General features: G+C 47.5%; 1 long non-coding RNA gene across 1 annotated transcript; it reads right to left on the bottom strand.

Moving 5' to 3' along the window:
• Window positions 1–268: 268 nt before the first annotated feature.
• Window positions 269–4,878, bottom strand: LOC122373466. Its single transcript, XR_006255049.1, has 3 exons — window positions 4,429–4,878; window positions 3,868–3,999; window positions 269–488 (listed from the first exon to the last, which is right to left on the bottom strand). It is a non-coding gene; the product is annotated as an uncharacterized LOC122373466 (long non-coding RNA).
• Window positions 4,879–5,225: the final 347 nt, after the last annotated feature.

The raw sequence follows: 5,225 nt of genomic DNA, 5'->3' as shown, positions 1-5,225 counted from the left end.
CATGCCCGACCAACGTCTAGTCTTGCACTATTCGCCCCAGCCCTTACCAAGAAATATATGTTTGTAGAAACGGTCGCATTGCGCTGTATTTCAATTATGACACACGCCAAACTGCGTCGGGGGAGGGATCGACTCCACGTCAGCTCAGCTTCACTCTTTTGCCAGCTTCTCGACCTCAGTCTTCGCGGCTACAGGTGGCTGGCGCTCAGCATTGAATGGTGTTTGGAGCACATGGATACACACAAACCACAGCGTGTTTCGTTAATGCGCCGTTTGTTGATTGAGCACAAAGTGCGCCGTCGCCCACAGCAAGACTCCCTTCCAAACCATGGATCCCCACAAGACTTCCGTTCGAACTACGCTGAGGCGGCACCGTTCGTTTCCTTCGGACTTGTTATGATGGGGGTGATCCAAATTTTCGTCACCCGTGTACGCCACCACTGACGCCTTCTCCGCCAAGATGCAGAGGAGGCTCAATGGGCCGTTCCCTGAAAACACAATAAAAAAGTCAGATTTTCTTTTGCCAGTAAGAGATACGGAAGTTATATGGGCATGCAAGTTGATTGAAATATCAAAAGTTATCAAGTTACTTCAGCTCAAAATTAATGTTAAACCGCGCCGTGCTGGTGCTCAGAGTTTACCGTAATGTACTGGGGGGGGGGGGGGGTCGTCTTCACGTCCCCTCTTCTAACTCGGCTGTTGGGCCACGTAGCGACACGCAGTAAGCGGCATTCGAAAAAGCATAAAAGATATTTAAGGAAATACTTGGGTAATTTTTAAGGTCAAGTCAAGTGCCAGGTCACCAGAGGTCAGGATAGGCCAAATTTTGCTTATTTCAATATTTTCGAAAAACTGGTGCTTAACTCGGAACCAAAAGAGCTGCCCGCGGAAAAATGCAGTCAAAAGCCCTTTCGACGTTTTTTTTTGCTGGCGCTTGATCTCAGATTTGACCTCAGTTCAACAATTAAGCCTCCAGAGAGCAAAAACTCTAAAAAAAGCCGTTTTTACGAAAATGTTTTCTGTAATACTTTCCACTCAAGAGTCACGATATTTATTTTGCGGCGTTAGCATAATGTTCCTCTCGTCGGGACGAATGAACTATAATTAGACCTTGAAAGGCCATTTTTAAAACTTGATCTCAGGTTGACCTGACCAGGTCATGTTGCATATCAGTCGATCCAAACCGTCAAGCTGAACACATATGAGGTGTTTTATTGCACTAGCAAATATATTTTATACATGCCGTAAGGTTGATACTTGAGACATGGGACAGTATCAAAAACGCTATTAAATGAAATCCGTTCGATAATTTTTTAACATTTTACCTCAAACTGGTGTGAAATCGAGCGGTGAATTCCCTGAGCAAAAATGACAAAAATATCGAACGGTTTCCATGGCACGGTGCACGATCGTCAGCGACCATTGAAAATTTTTCTCATGTAAAGTCATTTGACGTGACCTGACCTTGAACGACCTGGGTCTAAAATTTTTTCCATATGCAGAAAAAAGGTATGAGCAGGTGTGCCGAAAATGGTGGCGCTGCGCGCCGCCGTTCTTAGATATTCGCGAAAAACCTGAGGGGGCGGGGGGGGGGGTGTAAAACGCCACCCAGCACAGCGCGGGTCAAGGTGGGATGGTCACCTTAACAGACGGGTTTTAGTCTCGCAAAACACTTCCATGGGCGTCCAATATTAAAATCAACTTGAAACAATCACATAAAATGTGTTAACCCTCGCCGGCCGAGGGGGGGGGGGGCGGGTGCCGCCCCCCCCCATAGGGTTTTTCGCGATAGCTCCGAACACGCTGGCGATAGAGAGCTGAAACTTGGCATACCTGACCTTTGATCCAAGCCGGATCTTTTGACACCAACCGCATTTTTGGGTCAGGTCAGGTCACTGACCTATGACGTCATAAGTGAACCTCTGCACGGTCTTCAGATGTCGCAACTTCGCAACGCCCTCACTGCCAGAGGAGATGTCACAGGGAAATGAAACTTGCAGGATCTAGTATCCATTATGAGTCCCACAATTTGTATATCTCGGATTTTTCCTAAAGGTCATATGAGGTCAGGTCATTTTCGTGACCTCACCATTATAAGTCAATGGGGAAAAATGAAAACTGCTATTCTGGCGCCGGGAACGATCTCCAACTATCTCAAGCACACAGAATCGTGATTTGATGCACTCCTTGCAAGGTTAGATGCGTCACTTTTGCAATGTTGACCTTGCGTGACGTCATTTATGACGTCATCAAGGTCATATTAGTTTTTCGTCAATAACTCTTGATCAAATTGAGCTAGCGAGTCGGGAAAGCCACCAATGGACTCAGGAAGACCTGCCGAATCGAATGATATGCGACATGACCTCTTTCGACCAACTTCGTGACCTGGGGGTGCTGACCTGACCTTGACCTGAGGTCAACACCCCAAGTTGACCTGACCCGGACAAAAAGTATATCATTCGACGCGCCTGAGCGAGACGAACACGATGCTGCCAAAATTGGCGCTCTGCGGCCGTTTTTTGCGAAGTTATTCACCAAAAACTGAACCGTACCCTGGAGCACTTGACCTGACCTCAGAGGTCACCGGTTGACCTAGGACCTTAAAATCGGGTACCAATCTCTGCGTCTCGTAACGGCGCACACGCTCGTTTTTTCCGCGACGCGCTAGCTCCACCAGGGGCGAAACGGCGAGGGGGGGTCGTACCCGCCCCCCCCCCTCGGCCGGCGCGTATGTAGAAAACCAATAGGTCCGGCGAGGGTTAAACTTAACAGTAATGGATATATATATATATATATATATATATATATATATATATATATATATATATATATATATATATAATATATTAATGTTTATATTGATGCATGTATAATATTGAAGCAAGTTAACATACTTAATTAACCCTCGCATGTGTAGGGGGGGTCGGATGGACCCCCCCCCCCCTTGGTTTTTCGCGAATAACTCGCGTAAAAAGCGGCCGATCGCGACGAAACTTTCAGTACCCTCGCATTGATCAATTTTACACCTACCCTGAAAATTTTATGACCCTGACCCAAATGACCTTTGACCTGTGACCTCTTTTCCGAGACCATGTTTGGCCGGAATCGCGATTACGCGTATGTCGGCTCGCATTAGCCGCGCGTTTGCAAGCTTTTCGTGGTTTCAAACGTTCAAACATGTGATTTGATGCTGCTCCCATGCATTAGGGTGGGTGTCAAGGTCACCTGAAGGTCAGGTCAGGTCATTGACCTTTGGTGACCTCGGGTGACCTCGGCTCACTTTTTCGAGTTTTACATGTTTCTAGGCTACTTTTTGGAGCTGAATTCGAATTTAGCAACCATTTGAACATTTACGAAGTAGTTTTGATGCCTTCGTAACATGTTACGAAGCTGTCAGAGGCGGTTGACACGTACTACGAATACCCGTCACAACCCCTACTGGTTGACCTGACCTGACCTGACCCGACCTGGTCTAAATGCTTAAAGACATCATCTGTGATCAAAACTAACACGATATTCGTGATCAGCACCCCGAAAAACCCCTTAGCAGCCACACTTTACGACTTTCTAATAGGTCCCGATTTTCCCGACTTTGGGTCATTGACCTGACCTGGAAGGTCAATCAATGACCTAGGACCTTAAAATTGGGTATCATCGGCTTCCTCTCGTCACGGGCAACACGCTCGTTTTTTTCCGCGAAGCTCTAGCTCAATCAGGGGCCAAACGGCAAGGGGGGGGTCCAACCGACCCCCCCCCCCCTACACATTAGAAGCTGGCAAACGCCGCACACATGCGAGGGTTAATTGTTAGTTACGTTGCTTTTCCTTATTCTATTGTATAAAAATGAACAGATAATGAAACACAAACCTTTTGTGCGGAAGCATGCCGCTTGAACTCGGCTTAGCCATGATTTAAGCCGCTGCATCGAGGCCTCGTAGTGGTCAGTGCCGGCTTCGAGCCGGCTGAGCAACCCACCACCCGGTCGAACTCGCGCCAGAACTGTAAGAAAGGTTGAAAATGCTCGCTGAAATCGAATAGTGTACGAAATTATGTGTGTAGGCATTAAAAACAAACAGTCGTAAAAATAATAACAGTCGGAAAAATAACAAGCACAAACGAGACAGAAGAATCTTAAACGGTTCAGCGAGCGGAATTAAGACCATGGGCCCCACCACCGGGGGGGGGGGGGGGGAGGGTACGGGGGACGTGTCCCCCAATATTTTACATTTTTAACATTGTGCCTATGGGTGCTGCATGGAAAGAATCGACTTCAAACAACCTTCGCCCCCCCCCCCAAAAAAAAAACCATCGGGTCGTGACGGAGCTGTTGTTTAAAGAAGTAAAAAGGGTCAAACGAACGTGCTTTTAGGATAAGGACAACATTATCCCACGAACATGTTTTTTTAATTTAAATATAACATAACTCACCTCTTCTTTCTCGAACTATGCCGGGTAGGTATCCCTCAGTTTCTCGATCGATCTGCTCCGCCGTTCACGGTTGGCACCGACCTCCTGACGTCGGCGGGGAATGTCTGCTGGTCCATCAGTTCACCTCCCTGTTCTCCGTGGCGCATACGATTGATAAAAGCTTCATCGACAATCACCGAGTTCTTCACAGATAACTTACCCATCCTTCGCTGCACGCCTTCCCCGCTCCTGCACTCTCCTGCACAATTTCACAATACGGCCTCAACAATTCAACGTGAACTACGCGAGTCACCGCGCCACAACGGACTGAAGCGCGCGCCGCGGTTTTCGAACGCAACGGCTTTAATACTCATCACGCGAACTCACGCATCACGCAGGAAACTCACCCTGCCGCGCATGCGCGCATCTTCAAGCCAGGGGTACCTCACGCACAACTGCACGTGAATTCGCGAGAACTCATGCATTGCGCAGATAACTAGATTTGCCCAAGCAAAACTCATTTCCGACTCAGTTCGAATTCACGCAACTAAGCACTCAGAACTCACGCATAACGAAGTCACCCTGGTGATGTGAGTTAGATCAGCCAATAAGTGAGCACCACTATCGTATTCACTGAGTTTCTTCATGAGTTATTACTGAGTAATGCCTGGCCTGAGTAAAAAATTTTTTCAGTGTAGCTCCCCGATAACATTCAGAACCCAAGTCAATCACCAGACGCATGTATCTAAAGACCCACATATCTTTAAGGGTCTCTTCAGCCGTCTTTGAGTGCCACACCCATGTCAAGGGGCCCTACG

The sequence above is a fragment of the Amphibalanus amphitrite genome, unplaced genomic scaffold (genome assembly GCF_019059575.1).
Source record: "Amphibalanus amphitrite isolate SeventyFive unplaced genomic scaffold, NRLGWU_Aamphi_draft 001500F_arrow, whole genome shotgun sequence".
NCBI classification, from domain to species: domain Eukaryota; kingdom Metazoa; phylum Arthropoda; class Thecostraca; order Balanomorpha; family Balanidae; genus Amphibalanus; species Amphibalanus amphitrite.
This window is presented reverse-complemented; position numbering and strand designations above follow the sequence as displayed.